Raw genomic sequence first — 17,002 nt, forward strand, 5'->3', positions numbered from 1 at the left:
GCGTCCGGGGTACGGAGCTGGAACCTGCGCGGGTGGGAGCGACCCCTGGGCACCCAGTCCCGGGGAACCCTGCCTAAGTCCTCGAGGAGAAGGGTTCACCGGAGGAGTTGATAACCCAAAAGAGTTGTGGGGAGGAAGGGTCTCCCACGGTTCCCTAGAGAGGCCCCGGGCCCGCAGCGTCGCGCTGTGCGCCGGTGTGAAGCGGCAGGGGGCGAGCCGCTAGCAGGGCCCTCCAGGCGGCGGGCTGGGGGCGCTCCCCGCAGAGTCTCGGGAGTCAGAGAGGCTCTGGCGTGAACCCAGGCTGCTTCTCCGAGCTTCGGCCGCCCCCAGGGGCTGGCGCAGCCCGGCGCTGAGGGAAGCTGGCGCGAAGGCGGTCAGGCACACCCAGTCCAAACTTTCTATCCCGGTGGTCTCAGAGGTGGTGAGACTCGCCGGGGAGGGGGGAGGGGTCCAGGGCTCGCCCCCTCGGGAGGGCTGTCTCTGGCGGCACCTCGGGGTGACGCAGCCTCCCCCGGCGCGGAGCCTCTCCGGGTTTGCATCCCCGCAGTGCCCGCGCTGCCGGGGGCCCTCACCGGGTACACGCGGGGACGAGGACGCGGCGCGGGGCGTGGAGGAACATTGGGACCCCATCCCGTCCCAGAGCGGCCCCAGGATCCGAGGTCTGACATAGGGTAGGAGGGATTTACTGGGAGTCCAGGATTTCAGCTCCTCCAGCGGCCGCGGGGTCCGGCGAGGGTGAGGAAAAACTCCTTCCTGACGGAGCTCTCCAGCTTTGGGTAGGGACTGGATTTATTCTTTAATGGTCACTTTAAAAAGGACGCCCGCGGTGCAGCTCACGCTGATGCACGAGACATTCCGCGGTGGAGGAAAAGGACGGGTACGGAGGGACTCAGCCCTACACCTCAGCTGGGGGTGAAGTCGCTTCTCCCTCGCGCCCGGCCGCTAATTTCCAGCTGAAACACCCGCTCGGCTCGGGGGACGCCCTGGGCGCGCGCCCGGGAGCCCGGGGCACTTAGTACAGAGCAGGTAGGAGGCTAATGGAGTGGGGTCGCCGGTATGAGGTCTATCAGCCGGAAGCCGGCTTTGGTTTTACTGGTCTGCAAATAATCATAATAAAAGTATAAACATTGTAGCAGAACCTGCTCATTAAGTGTGCATCTCGGAATTGGGCGGATGTCTTAATTAGGCTGCGTTGTTAACGGGTATATTGCACTAATTAAAACCAGACCCTCCAGGTGAGGGAAGATTGTGAAGGGAGAGAGGGAGAAAAGTTGGAATGGAAGCGCAGCCTGATGGAAGCGGGAGGCAGGCAAGTGGGGGGCCTCTCTGAGGACCGAAGAGCACTGGGACGGGGGGTTTGGGGAGGGCGTGGCAAAGGAGCTCCTTCTGAGCATTAGGCGGGCTTGTCCCACAGTCCCCGTCTCCACCTTGGGGCTCAGAGCTCCATTATGCCCTGAGGTTGGAGGTTGCCACCCCCGTCCCTCCCCAGAGACTGGAGGCCTCCCTGGGTGGGCACTGGGCTCACAGGCACACTCTCCTGGAAGCAGTGCTTAACTGATTTCCCAACCGGGAGCTTCTGAGAGGGTAGAGCAGAGCCCTGGAGAATGAGGTGAGAAGGTCTGGGGGTTAGGAAGCAGAAGCTAGAGTGGAGTTTCTGGTGCTTGGGGCCTAGTGAGGCAGCTGGAAACCAAGGAAGGGGTTTGCCAGAGTCACGTGGGCTGTCTGTGCTGGAGCTGCTGGGCTTTTTTGGCACCACTTGCCCATTTCCAACAGCAATCCCCTCCTCCATTAAAAGAGGACTCGAATGATTGCTCAGATTCCCCCCTCTAGGGGCCTGAGCTTAGAGAGAACTGAGTCCATCCTTGGGCCTTGGGTAGCCTCAGGTCACCTGGGGAAGCTGGAGTCCAGGAACGTCCCCATAGGCCAGGATCTGGCTATGCTGGGCCTTCATTGAAAATGTCTCCTGTCCAGTGCCCTGGGAAAGGAGTCGAAGCTGGTCCGGGTGTATTCATGGCCTTTCCGCAGGGTCCCAGAGGCCAGGCGGGACGGAAGGCTGAGTCCTGGACGGCCCCTGCCACAGGGGGCGCAGCTGGCGGCAGCACCAAGGACAGGGCCAGGGCCCGCAGCCTGCTCTGGTGCCATCCTCCCTGAGGAGGTTGTCCTGGGGCCGCTGGGGGCGCTGCCTCGGCGGTGGCTCTCTTCACCCTGCTGGGGGGAAGGGTCAACCCAATGCCAGCCAAGAGGCAGATTTAGGAAGGAGGCAGATGGGAGGACTCTTGGGTACCACTCTAGAGTGGGCCTCTGTTATGTTCCTGCTACTTGCTAAGCTTTGAGCTCTACCAACGGCTCAAAGAAATGGCTTCCAAGAATTGGAGAGAAATATGGAGCTCTTTGGTATTTGGGGTGGACTGGGCATGGTATTGGCCAGAGAAAATGCCAGCCCCAAGTCTGGATTGCTCCTTGGCCAGCCTGGTCCAGCTTGGGTACCGCACCTTACTCCTAAGGGCAGAGATACTGGTTGATTTATCCCCACTTCCTCCTGGGCACGTGGCATTATTTGATGCCTGCTTGTAGAATTAGGAGTAAAGGAATGTAAAGGTGAAGGAAGCACCTCTCCCCCCGTACATGTCAGAGTGGTGGTGTGTGGGGTGGGGGGCAATGTAAGGAGCCTGGGGAGCCATGCAGGGAGAAGCGTCTGATTGAGCCTGGAGTGACAGTGAACACGGAATTGAAACACTCTTTTGCAGCGGTTGTGGTGTGGGGTTACCTCATCTAGCCCATCCATGTGCCTGCAATTTTGGTCTTTTTGGTCCTAGCTGTCTCTCTGTGTTTATTTATTTCCACACTCCTGCTTGATACTTTGTTATAAAGACAAATGGAACCTGACTCACAGCTGACATTTGGTGAGGAATTTTTTGTTTTTAAACAAGTGAAGGGGAAAAACCATCCTGAAACTTCCTGCCTTGAACAGAGATGCTATGCTCCTCTGTGGGCACCTGCCTTTCCCTAAATCCCCGCCTGCTGCAGGCTTTTTCTTCTGCAAGCGATGCCGGCTTTATAAACACATCCCATTTGCACCTACATCTTTTTGATTAGCTGCAATGTCTCCCCACGTTCTTTCATAAAGCAGCACGTTATTTTCACAGGTTCATGAAACATTCAGACAGCCTAAACATCTTATTTTTTGCTGCCTCTCTGAAGTAGGTTTCTCTCTGAGCCATCACTGTCTCCTTTTTATTTATAACGTTCTGGTTCCATCTCTCTCTCTCTCTCTGTCCGTCTGTGTCTCTTTCTCCTCCCCTTTTATGTCTTCTTTTCTCCCTTTTCATTCTGAGTGGTGCAGGCACTTGGTATATGACTTTCTCTTTGAATTACGTATGAGAATTGAGGACAGCTCGCATCTACAGGTGGGATGGGGAGTAACTGAGTACATGGTGAGGTCTTTTCTTTGTGGAGGACTGCAGACAGAAAAACGAGTAGAAATACCTCACTTAAAGAAATACCTTGTGATGTGGACTGGTTTATTAATATAAAATGTACATTTTTAAAGCGCAGCACACTTAGTAAATGAGTTTGCTGTCGCAGTTTCTCCAACACGTGAGCTGACACCAAAACATGCCTTAGAAGGTGACTTGAGATAATAAAGAGCATAAAATCTGCTACTTCATTTGAAAGCATTTCCTCTAGTAGCCTGGGGAAAGCTCCCAGTATATACATTGCATTTTGGAAAGTGTTGCCAGGGAGCAGGTGAAGCAAAACTGAATGCTATGGCCCAGGAGCCAGGGGAGCCCCACAAGGGACGGCCGCCAGCAGGGCCCGCAAAAGACTGCTAATTTTATTTAGGCTCCAGGGACCTAAAGATGTGCTCACCGTGCGACAGGGGCCCCTCCTTTGGATCTAGTCTTCACCCTTTCTGTGTAGCTCGGGGCTGGGTACTGCTGATTCCACCTGGGGAGTGGGCTATAACTTGCTGGCATCAATTTGTGTGGGATGGGGTGGGGTCTTCAGAGTCTATAGTTTCCTCTGAGGACCAAGAACAAAGCAGTTTGGTTGCAAGTTTTTGAAAGGTCTAATTGTTTAAAGCCAGAGAGAATTCCTAGCAGAAAAAAAGGAGGGGGGAGAATATACATATTTTGAGCAGAATTTTATAAAATATTTCTTTGGTTCATGGCTGTCCAAAGAGCTTCTTCCTAAGATTCTAGAAGAACAGAGGCATGAGTGAAGAACTGCCCGCCCTATGCCTTACCACAACGGTTCCCTCCCAGATCTCCTCCTGATCATCAACCCCGTGTGTCAGGTCTCAGCTGTTGCTCAGGGAAGCCACCCCTTCTGGTCTCTTATCGCTTCGGACTATGCCTGGAAACCAGGAGGAGAGGGCAGGTGGTCAGGTTTGTCTTTTTTTGGCCCTTCAAGAAAATAGTCCTGCTTGCAGGGGAGGAACTGCCTGGGGCACACTCGCTCCCAGCTGGCCCCTGCACAGCTTCATCACATTCCTTTTGGAGGGCCAAGTGGAAATGTAACAGAAGTCTTCTGTATGGAAGAGAAGAGAATTCTGTGTGCCTCTATTTCTCCGAGGCGTCTTGTCTGACACCAAAATTCTTCCACCAAATCAAACAAGCCAGAAGTCAGCCAGGCCCCCCGCTCCCGCACAGGGCTGCCTGTCCATTACAACTACGATGTACCAGTAGTGCCCTGCACAAACCTAGGGACCGTTCAGAGCTCTGTGTGCGAATAGGTGGAGAGCTGCCGCCCTGCTTATTACTGTCTCCTTGTCTGTGACACCAAATGAAACAGAGGGATGGTGGTGACAAGAAGTGTGGTCCTCCAGAGTCTAGGTACTTCCCCTGCATCCCTGAAATTTGCGCCCTGTCTCAGGATAGTTTCCTTTTAGGTAGGGATAATGAGAACACAGAGAGGCACATTGTTCTCTGCAATGAAGGCTCTTTTTATGTAAAAATGTGAAACTCTGTTGAAGCCAAAGAACATAAAGTTTACTTGTATTAAAAAACTGGATACAACTTGGAGAAAGATTTAAAGAGGTATGAATACCTAGGTACATTTAGGAGTAATTTCTCACTAAACTTTAATAGCTCAAGATCCTTCCTGAATCCAAATGAGATGCTTCACTATAGGATCCAAAAGAAAATAACTCCTAATTTTCCTGGAACTTCTCTTTTAAGGGCTGGGTGCAGGGCAGTGCTCCAGGGTGTGTACATAAAAGCTTCTGGGCCACTTGAAATCAAAGCTTCTGCTGATGATTTCTCCCCCACCCCTATCCCTCTTTCTTTTGGCAATAGCAAGAAGGGCTTTTTAACCTTCTGTTTTCAGCAAGAGGTGTTAAGATGAATTTTTAATACTTCAGTGAGATCGCCGCACATACCACGGTTTCCCTACTTTTCTCGTCACCTTGAGATGCAAGAAGCAAAAGGAAACTCAGAATGATGCTTCAAGCTGGGTCTGCACACAGGTTCCTGTTGGGTTCCACCCTCTCCTGACTCACTCTCCCATCCTTTCTTTTCCCTGGAGATCTACTCTGAATCTTCATTCAGTTCGTCTCCTTATTAACCGGCACTGGCTTCCCTGAGATTGTGTGTTGTGGCCGTTCCTTCTTGTAAGAACCACCCTTCACCCCTGGGACACACACATTTAGATGCACATTTAAATGGAATGTAACTTCTGGACAGAGCTGTGAGTTAATTACCTTACTTGAGACCTCAAGCCCATTAAGGGTGCAAGGAGCCGATCTGGCACTCGCCTGAGATATAGCGGGAGGCTGTGTGCAGGGGATGTAAGGTGTGAGGCCAGGTTCTGACTTCCAGGGCGGTGGGACTGACTGCAATATGCCGGAGGGGAGAGCATGTAGACTTCCCAACCCTGTGTCCTGGGTCAAGCTTGTGAAGCCTAGCTTGCTCAGCTGAGAAGAGGGGCGAAGTGATACACGTAAAGGAACTGGTGCACAGTAGGCTTGCAACAGCTGGTGGTGAGCACAGACCTTCCCTGGTGCCATCCGCATGTTGGAGGAATGAGCAAATGTCAGAGTTAAGGAAGTGGATTCTGCACTGTGTCCTTTTGCCACAAGGAGATGATGCTGTTTTAAAATGGTTCCAGATAAAGTCGCAGGTGCTAGGACAGAAACAAGTCTTAGCATTCCTGTATAGGTGAGGATATCCTTACGTGCTCAGGGGGCTGATGAGGGTCCCCAGGAGGAACCTGGCAGCTCATGTTCTCAGGAACACTTATGGCCAGGCAGAAAGACACGAGTGAGGGTCTGTCTGTGGGGCTGTGGTCCCAGCGGTCACCCTGTTCATGGCCTCCAGAGGGTGAAGGGGCTTCTGGCCTCTTGAGGTGTCCCCCACTGATGCGCCATCACCCCCTCCCCATGCCTCCACTCCCGGTTGAATGTCAAGGGACACAGAAGGAGGGGGAAGTGCTGGGTGCTTTACTTTCACAGGAGTGGCTTTGGATTCTAAGAGATGGGGGCCCTAGCTCAATGTCAGCTGGATTCTCCACGAGGAGGAAGAAAAGAAGAATCGTGACCTCCTCCCCTTCCCGGACGTCTCTGAATCTGAAGATCGCCACTATGGCACTTAACGCTCAGACTGAAGGATTCTATCCCACCTCTGCATTCAGCAAGGAGATGTTTTTGATTCCCAGGACCCAGAGTGTGACAAACCGAAACTCAGTTTTGCAAAACCCATTAGAAATAAACATAAAGTGTACATGCCTTTCTGGAATATTGACTCTCCCTCATTGAAGGGACCACTGTGATGCCATCAGGCACAGCTGGGGCCCCCACTGCAGGGACTGGTGAGGTGGAACCAGGGCCTAAGGGCCTTCTTACCCAGGCTCCTCGTCGATGGGGGTGGGGGCTGTGATTCACCAACTTCCCTCATGTGTCCCCCAAGCTACTCATCGTGGGACTGATAGTGCCTGCAGCATACCTCTTAGGAGTGCTATCCACGGGTACATTAGTCAAGTATTTTGAAATGTTCACAGAAAAGAGAGGTGCTGGAGGAATTTAAGGTGAGAATTATTGTTTTGGGTTGGTGTAATATTATAATCAACACTCCCAAACAGCCAGCGCCTATCAAGTATCATCATTCCAGAAGTCTGTTCGCTACGTTGCCAGCTGTGAACCTTTAACTGCTGACCAAAGGGAAGGAGATAGAGAAGCCGGAGGATGGCCTTTGTTTGGTGAGGGGCTCCATTTCCTTGTCCTAACCTCGGAAGCCCTGAGGTTGGTGTCTGGGACAACAGGATGAAAGGCAGCTTACCAGCATGTCTTTTTTTTGTTTTTGTTTTTTTCCCCTCACAGACTGATCTCTCCTAGAACAGTTGAAAAGAATGCACACAGAATCTACATTCTTTTGACCCTTCCAACATCCGCTGGCCAAGACTGGGATCGCTCCCTAAGGTTGCCTTTGTTTTCGAAAATACGTGTCCAGCTGTATCGGTTCACTGACAATATTGCAGTGATTAGCGCTGGCTGTCCTGACTTGTCTGTGCTTAAGCTTGTAAAACGAATGGTGCATGGGTGCTTTCCCCCACGTAGATGGAAATCCCATTTCAGAAGTAGAACTGTCTGGACAGAACAGATGGGCAAAACCAAAACCAGGTCATCGATATCAGTGCTGACATGTTAAAAGTGCAGCGCGCAGTCCTGCCCTCCCCACACCATTCTTTCCTCGTCAGAAGTCACCACGGAGACTGAGGGAGCGCTAAACCACCTGCCCCCTGCCCATCATGGACACAATCGTATGTTTTGCTCAGATCCTAAGAAGGAAAACCCACAAGACCAGACTTGGAAAATTTCGGGCCCCAAGGATAATTTTTCAGAAAGTAATGAACGCTAGAAAATGAGGGCTATAAAGGAAGTCTTTAGGTAATAATCATAACTATAATGTTCACCACTTTGAAATGCATTAATATAGACTAAAATTACAGAAAATATGAAGTCTGCTGGAGGGGGAAGGAGGCCTGCTTTGGAGCCTGAGGCCAACCTCGTGTGTGCCCGTGGCTTACCCCCCTCCCCCATCTCTTACAGAGAGGTCCCTGTGCTCTCAGCTGGGACCAGTCACACACACAATGAAGGTTGGATGGAGGATAGTATTTCCTCCCCAGTGGGTTCCTTTCAGGGCTGTGCTGTTTTTCAGAAGGCAGGGGAATGCCAAGACTCCCCCGGGGTCTGGCCCACTTCATAGGAGTCAGGCTGCTTGAGAGCTGGGCTCTGTGAGGCCAGTGTGTAGACGCTGGCTCAGGAGGGCGTAGCCCAGGGTACCCCATGCACACTGTGCCTACTGCCGCCTCCCCTCCAAGCTGCAGTGAAGACTCCTCTTCAGTACCCTGGGGTTAGGAGCAGACACAGGGCACATGGCCGTGCTCCACCCCTCTGTCTCCCTCCCCGACCCCACCAGCCTCTTTCTCCTGCTCCCCCTCCCCCAGTCCCCGCCTTCACCTTCAAAGCCAGCAGACTGCTCCAGCGGGATGCAGGCGAGGGGCTGGCAATGGCAGGTCAAGCAGCGCTGAGCTCAGAGCAGCCGGGAGGAAAGATTTACGGTTCCTCCCTGCCCTGCTGGATGGACAATTAAAGCCTTGCACGGCTGGAGGAGAGCGGGTCGTTAAGAGTCAGGACGGTCAGAATAAATCAGTCACCTCCACTTAGACGGCTGAGCTAGGCTGCTTCCTGGGGCCTATAGGGCAGGAGTCCCTTGGGTGTGGGTTTGAAGGCTCTGCAATGGACGATTAAAGGATCTGACGTGCTCTGGGCTCCATCTGAGACCGGACCTGAAGACCCCAGTGTCTCCTCACAGATGGGGGATGTGCTGCAGGGTCTTCCGCGCAAGTTCTGAGTAACGCATTTGTGTTTTGTCTCTTGAGCAGCTGGTGGGCGAAAGAGCCACAAACTGGAATGTTTGTGGGTCAGAATAGTGGACCCCAACCTGGCAGTAGAGTGTGCGTGTCCATGGATATGTGTGCGTGTGTGTGCACAGGTGTGAGTGTTGGCATGTGTGTGCACGGTGTGTGTGTGTGTGCACACATAGATGTTGTGTGTTCTCACCTCCTGGACACCTGCAGGCTGCACTTGTGTCTCTAAACCCACACAGCCCGCTGCCAGACTGCCTGGGGCGGGTGTCTGAGCAACGGCCAAGCCCAGCCATCGTCCCTCTTCATTTGTTCTGTGTCTGACTTCAGTGCCTTGGAGACTCTGGCAGTTTCCTCAAGGAAACTTTGTCTTTGTGGAAATAAGATGCCAAGCATTCCTCGGCCCTCCTACCGGCTAATTGATGATGTGATCCCGCGTGGGAGCCTTGTCATTCCTGGAAACGCTCTTTATTTCCTGCGTTTCCCCACCTCCTTCCCCGCCCCTCCTGCCTCCCCACTGGGGTCGGCTTTCCACGATGGTGGTGGAGCCACTCCACATGAGCCGCAGGCTGCGGCGTTAGCGGTATTCAGCCAGCCAGCACGCCAGGCCTTTCATTAACTCGGATACTACAATTATGTGCGCCGAAAGGCTGAAAGGGCCATTTAGGATTTTTCTGCTTAAAAAAAAAATATATTCCTTTTTTCACAGCCATCTGCCCAGCCCTCTGGGGCCACAGCTGTGACACGGAACGGTGCGTGGCCTTCAAGCACTCCTCGGTGCTCCTGACCCCGACCCTAATCCATCCATTGGCACAGTGGGCAGCAGGGTGGGCGGGGCCCCACCATTGTTCTGCCCGGAGGTGCTTTGCAGACTATTGGTACTGCAGGCCTGGAGGAGTGTGCTTCCTGCTGCGGTGACTTAACTTTTGGCACAGCCAGGGCCACTGAACCGATGGCCGTGTGCATGGCGGGTGTGCCCTGTTGACACGTGAGCATGTCCCTCAGCATGGAGAGGCTGCTCCTGCTGCCTTCGTGGAGAAAGGTCAGTGTCAGGGCTGTGGCTCCCATTTGCTCCCACAGAGGCCACTCGGGCATTTTTGTGGGAGAACGTAGTTTACATGGCTTGTGCTGGCCCCTTGTGTATGCACGTGTGTGAGTGTGTGTGCAACTCTGCCTGTGATTTGCCTCTGATTTTGGAGGAGATTGCCTGACTCTCCCCAGATTGGGTGAGTGGTGTTGTGGGACCTGGTTGGGATCCCCAGGGGTCTGGTTTGACAATCTCTGGACTCCTAGGGAGGAGGAGGCATGGAGATGTGTGGGAGGTGCACTGGCTCCAGGTTACCCCACAGAGAACAGCCACCCAGAGCAGAAACTGGACTTGTGACGGTGGTGCTTGGACAAGACGTGCCTCCCCCTTGGAAGGTAATTGCAAGTCTGGAGACAGCCACTGCCTCGGATGCAGTACCCAAAAAACTCATAAAAGTGTTATTCAGGGACCTTGTTATCTTAAAAAAGAAGGAAAGAACCCAAGCACCAAATAACAACCAGCAACTCACAAACTTATTTTTTTAAACTTCCCTGAAGTTGCCATGGTTACCCGCATGCGTGGTTCCTGGCTCTCTTGCTCTAAGTGGAGCGGCTCAGAGCAGGCATTAAACCCTTGGTGCGGGGCTTCCACGGTGTGTCCGCCCATCTGAGGAGCCCGTTTGTGCTCTGGCATGGAGGGAAAGAGTGAGGCTACAGTAGAGATTTTGCAGGACCATAGTGCATGATATTCTAATGTAGCGCTACTGAGACTCTGGAGACAGAATTTGTCTCCCACGCTAAAATAATTATAGCCGGGAGAACAGAGAAGACATCATTCCAGGCCCTTAACGGTGAGGAGTGTGTGTGTGTGTGTGTGTATGTGTGTGTGCATGCGTGCACGCGCATGCCTTATTCCCTGGTTCTTCAAGGAGCACTTGTATGTATCCGGCTGTACATGTAAGGGCAGCCACGACCTGCCACGTCCCTACACCTGTCGGCTGTATAGCGTGTATCCAGACCATGCTATGGGATATAAATTTCTGCAGGAGGCTTTGGGGGAGAAGGATGCCAGACCAAGATTCCTTCCAGCCAGACTTCTCTCTACTCAGAGAGCAGAGCCCACAGAATGAGTCGAGGCACATTCAGCTGTCTATGGGCTCTCAAGGGGCCCCCTGGGTACCCACAGTCCAAGCTCAGCCTTTGTAGCTGGAACATTAGCTAAAAAAAGAGGAGACCAGGTGGTTGGCCAACTGCCTTGTTACCACCTGCCCTAGAGTCTGACTGCTTTTCTCCCGTGGGCATCTGGCCTCAGGGCTCCAGTGACCTGTAGGGTGTCTCCTCCATGCTGATTGCAAGGTGAAGCTGTTCTCTTTTGACAGACAGTGGGGTGCTGAGGCCAGGGGTGGCCTGGATTTCTCCTATAGGATCTTAGGAATGGTTGGCCAGTGGGTAGATGGTGAAGACAAATGGGGACATTCTAGATTCTTTCACAAGCATGGGACAGGGCATATCTAAGGCTGGTGGGCAACTGGAACTTAACTTGTGCTCCTACACAAAGGACAGGAGAAGCCATCTTCAGAGGCCCCTTCTCGTGGCTCCCTCTGGGCCTGACAGCACCCTCTATTTCGCAGCACTTTCTGGGAGCGGTAATTAGCACTCATAAGGAAGAATGAAAAGTGATAGATCCTGGTAGGTGTTTGCACATCTGTCTGCTGTGTCAGATTGGAAAGGCTTTGATGGCAGGGACCCTGTTTTCCCCAAAGCTTGTGGATGCCTCTCTACTCGCAGTATGTTCTTAGTCACTGTTTGTGGGGGTTTTGACAGCTGGCTGGTGGAGGTGTGGAAGCGGGCCTAGTATCCTGTTGCCCTCCATCCACTGGGTCAGCTGGGCCAGCAGCTGAGGGGCCTGAGGGGTTTCTGTGCCTTGGTTCTGTCACTGGAAGGCCTGCCGAGTCCTGGTGGTGGGAGGGTTTGCAGGAGGCCTGGTCCTCCTCCTGGGTGTGTTGTGGGTCTACTCTGTGTCCAGGGGCCTGGAGCTGGGCTGCTGCCAGAGGGGCCATGGGCCCACTGGTCTGTAGGAAAGCCTTGTGGTTTCTGGCTTGGAGAAGAAGTGGTCTCAGCTTCAGCCCTGGGGGTGGCAGAAGTGAGGCGATGCCCCATGGGCTTGGTTGGGCTGTGCATCCAGCCACACCAGCTTCCTCCCCTTCAGCCTGGAAGTGAAGGGACTTGCACTGTGTGCCGCTGTTTTCCCAGAACCAAGGTCAACTGCCAAAGAGAGCAGAATGCCTCCAAAAGTGGGTGGGGAGACCTCAGATGTGTCTCTCAGTCCCATTCTTTGCTGGGCTTGGAGTGAGAAGTAGATGAAAGGGAAAGAACATTCCTAGGAAGATGCTGGAGTCTTCTAGAAGATGCCAGACTATTCTGGAAGAGAGCCTGAGACTCCTTAGGTGCATGACCCTGGGTTGGCTGCATCCTGTAGAGTGCAATGTAGCCCGTCTACTGGGGAGTCATCTCGTGATTATTGATGCTAATGGAAAACAGAAGTGAAATGGATAATTCAAGATGGCAGATGAATCAATATTATTTATATTTAGCTTGTGAATGTGCTGCATATTTCTCCACTGGCAGATTGGCCTTCACAATCATATTTTGCAGAATCCAAGAATCTGCTGTCGTCGGGCCAAGGGCTGCCACCTTGCTCTCCTTCCAGGAGAGTTGTTGGAACACACGCACTCGATCCCCTCGTGACTTGGCCACCAGCACAGAGGGAAGCGCCAGACCATCCTTACTAACACCTGCCCTTTCCCCATCTCTCAAAGGTCTCCTACTGCTGACAAACCTCCTGTAGCGGGGACTGTGTAAAAAACGATTAGAAAGAATGGTTTATTCAAACAGTGAGTTTTATGCAGCTGTTTTAGATGATGTGGAAAGAAAGCCACAGTGCAGTGTAACTGGAAACGGAAGTCGGCAGAACAATCTGTGTCCTTTAATATGGAAACAAATACATATACTGTCTTGTATTCTCAAGACACAGTAGGTGCTCAGCGTGCACTTGCTGGAGGCTCAGTTAGGGGCATGGGCCCCAGTGCGGGTGGATGGGCCTGCTCGAGGGGCCCACATCTCCCATCTTCAGTGGAAGATGCCAGTCTCTTCTCTCCCCTGCCATCAGCATCTCAATCTATGCACCAGTGCTCTTTGGCACCAAAGTTTAAAAAAATGACCTTTGATTTCTAAGGTGCCTTACTTTAGACCTTGTATCGATTGACAATTTTATATTGAACAATTGGCTGAGCTCACACTGTCCTCCCAGAAGAACACCGTGAAGTCACACAGACTCAGGGTAGGACCAGGGACTTGGGGCGGGGAGGCTTGCTGGCTGTGCAGGGTGCATGCTCAGGGGCTAGGTGGCTGCAGGCCTGGGGGGCTCTGTGTGTGCCTCTGCTTGTCCAGGGTCCTGCGGTGCCTGCTTTAAATACCCAACCAGAATCAAGGCTCTCGAGTTGACTTGTAGGGGGAGAAGAAAAACAGGACATGGAGAGGGGCTGATTGATGGTGAGGAAAAGATGCTTCCAGAGAATGTCTCAAGATCTGGAGGCAACGATCTAGTTCCTCCTGTCTTTCCCGTGGTCTGAGAGCTTCTGGAGGGTGCTGTCCCATAGCTTTTTTGGCAGAACCGTCTAGAATGAAGGCTTGTTCCTGACTCACATCCTCAATCCCAGAAAGCTCCTGCAGGTTTTAAGGAGCATCTCGCACCAACTCAGCCCTTAGCTCTTGGATTCTTCTACTTCCAGCAACAAGAGTAGAGGAAAGGGCCACAGCCTCTCACCTCCCTGGCACATAGCAGATGTTTAATAAACACTTAAAGTACGTGTGGGGGAGGACTGTCCTTCTGCCCTGAGAATGCAGACTGACAGCTTCCTTTTCCTCAGTAACATCTCTCCCTCTATATCCCCATAAACCTTAAAACAACTAACTCAGGAAGAGGGAAGAAGCAGGGAGGGAGAGGGTAGGACTGATGGATTCCCCAGGTATCCAGATCCAGTGAGCCTCTTCCGCAAGCGGTTTTTGGTTTCTGTCCTAGAGCCCGCTGGTCCCCTTCTTCTATTTCCTCTGCTGGCCCTCAGGACTGGAGTAGGCTGGCAGGAGAACACGTGCTGGGCCGGAGCTGGTGACCTTCTGTCCAGAGCTGGGACCTGAGCTTGTGCCTGGCGTAGCCATCAGGTTCTGTTGCTCCCGCTTCTCTCTCTAGTCATTTTAAAAACCAAGACAGTAAAAGAAAACTAACATTGGAAGGAGACACGATCATATCACAGAGTTATCTAACGCTATCAGGCCACTCTGGTGCCCAGAAATTAGATTATTTTAGAATTCCATCAAATTAAGGGAGGATTCTTCTCTCTGGTTCCCGTCTCCCTGCCCCTTCCTCTCGGTGTCCCTCTCTCCTCTTGCCCATCCCTCCCTGCCGATGAAAGATTTTCTGGCGGTGTCAAGGCAATGTGACCTGGTTCTGTAATAAAGAGGAGGCTTATTAGAATTAAGGCCTAACAGCGTTAAAAAAGCAATCTTTGCAAGATTGAGGCCACGGGGGAATTGTAAATTCTCAGCAAAGACCTCATTTAAGGATTGGAATAAAAACTTGACACGCATGTGCGGGTGTGCACACATGAAGGGGTCCTCGCTAAACAAAAGAGGCTTAGTTAAAAGAAAAAAGGGCAAAGGGGAGCGGGAAGGCTTGGGGCAGAGGGGTAGGAGGGTGGTGTCCCTGCACCTGGCCCCAGGCGGTGGCCTCCTGGGTTGTATTGCCGGCCAGGGGAGGGCTGTCCTTCTGTGGAAGTCTCTGCACCCAGACCTCTCCTGGAGCAGCTGCCCCCCTGCCTCTGTCACCTGAGGACGGCGTCAGGCAAACGGAGCTGTGTGCCACCCTAGCCCTGGGTGTCAGGGGCTGTCATTCTAGATTGAGTGGCTGGGGTCACTCCTCTCACTGCCAGTCATGTTTCTTATCTGGCTGTTGCTGTGGTTTAGGGTCTGCCAGGGCAGGGCTGTGGATGGTGGCAACCTGTGTCTGGCCCCCTCTGGGCAGGGAAGAGGTGAGTGGCAGAGATTTAAGCCTAAGGTGATGCTGTCAGTGGAGGAGACAGTCTGAATACACTGAGTTTGCAGGTTCACTTACCTATCATCTTAGTCCTGTTCAGGGTTGCTCTAACAGAACAGCACAGATCAGGTGACCTATGAACCACACTCACGTGTTTCAGTTCTGGAGACTGGAGTCCGAGATCAAGGCATTGGCAGATCCAGTGTCTGGTGGGGACCCGCTTCCTGGTTCATCGCCGGCACCTTCTGGCTCAGTCCACACAGGTGGGAAGGGGTGAGGGAGCTCCCTGGGATTTCTTCTGTAAGGACACTAATTCCCTCATCACTAATCACCTCCCAGAGGCCCCACCTCCTAATACCAACACATTGGGGGTTAGGATTTAACATGTGAATCTGGAGGAGACACAAAATACCTGTCAGAGGTCACTTCTTGCAGTAATCAGTCTCATGAAGTTTTACTTGAAAAGCTGGCCTTCAAGAGACAGGCTGGGGGGGCGTGGAGGTGGGGACACATGCTCCCGCGAAACAGACTATTGCCTTGCTTCTGCTTGGGACTGCTGCGGGAGAGTGCGTCCCTCGGAGGCCTCTGGGCTCACCCCCATTGGGCAGCTGTGGCCATAGCCTGCATGTTGGCAGCTCCTGCTCTGGGCATCTGCACTTCTCTGCCCTGCTCTTTCAGGAGGATGGGGTGGGACATGGGGCTTCTGTGGGGACTGTGCTGCTTTATTGCTTTGGGCTGTGCATGGCACACAGGAGGTGTGCAGTGAGGATTTGTGCGCTGATGAGTCTGGACCTGGTGCCCTTGCCTTTCAAGGCAGTGGACCATGGCTGGGGGGCCCTTGCTTTTGGTGCCAGGATTGGTCATAGGAAGGTGTCCCCCCACTCCCAGGAATTCCATAAGTGCAAAGTGGTTGTGCCCAATATTCTGAGTTACAAATAAAAGGCAGCCCCTGGGGAAGGTGAGCTCCGTCCAGCCTTGACTCATGAAACATTAGCCAGAGGCTACCTGGCCCGGGATGGACACATTGCAATGGATGCCAGCCCCTGGGATCCCGGGGGCAGGTGCTCAGGGGTCTCTCTTGATGCACCTCTCCTGGAGGGACTCCTCAGTCCGGGATCCGTGTCCCAGGACAGCAAGATGCGGAAGGGGGTACAGCCAGGTCTGTGCTGAAAAACACACCAGAAGTTTGAGGACAGGGGACAGCTCCCTCCTTTCAGGGCCCAGCCTTGCCCTCAGAAGTCATTAGAGGCTTGTTCTGTGCTTTGGGAAGTGGGACCGCTGGGATCTCTGGCAAGTCAGCCTCAGTCTCGAGCCTCTCTCTGCATAAGAGTTTCATTGAAGATTTCTCTGAGGTTTGGGCGGGGTCCACTCTAGTCTTCTTTCTTGACGTGGGTGACGGTGAGAAAGCTTCTCCCAGGGCTGCTCCCAGGAATTGAGGCAGAATCTCAAGAGGACAGATCTCTTTACCTGCTTCACTGACAGGGAGACATGGCCAAGATGACCTTTATTAGTATCCCTGACCTTCAACTTTCTTTCCGGGGCGGGGGAGCCATCTCTTTTCCCATGGTCCAGTTGAGATGGACTTCTTTAGACCACGTTTCTAGCCCCAAAGGGCCACCAAGGAAGGCAGTTTGTGTTTCAGGGCATTAAAAAATATCCGAGGGGGTTGGGAAGGAAATAATCGTCCCAAACTTGGCAACAAATAGACTGCAATTTTTGGAAGCTTATCTGTGTGAAGAATGAGTTTTCATCTCTGCAGGAATATTCATTTGCCTCTTAAACAAAGGGCAATTATATGCAATCCTTCTCTGCTTTTGTTGGCTTCCCAAGAAGGATCTGGAGTTGGTCCCTCCACCCCAGTTTCCACCCTCTTTGAACGATAGGTTGAGAAAGTTTCAAAATGACTGCTCATAGTTTACTGTCGTGATGTGTGTCTATCAACCACCCGGGCCTGGTCATCCGGGGTCCTTATCCTGGGCAATGACAGATCAGGACAGTAAATGAGGAGTTGGGAGACAGTTC

At 52.7% G+C, this 17,002-nt stretch overlaps 1 protein-coding gene across 11 annotated transcripts in view; it reads left to right on the forward strand.

Moving 5' to 3' along the window:
- RBFOX3 (RNA binding fox-1 homolog 3) overlaps positions 1 to 17,002 on the forward strand; it is a 441,600-nt gene that overhangs the window by 1,034 nt on the left and 423,564 nt on the right. The window lies entirely within an intron of this gene.

This window comes from Bos indicus x Bos taurus, chromosome 19 (genome assembly GCF_003369695.1).
Source record: "Bos indicus x Bos taurus breed Angus x Brahman F1 hybrid chromosome 19, Bos_hybrid_MaternalHap_v2.0, whole genome shotgun sequence".
NCBI classification, from domain to species: Eukaryota; Metazoa; Chordata; class Mammalia; order Artiodactyla; family Bovidae; genus Bos; species Bos indicus x Bos taurus.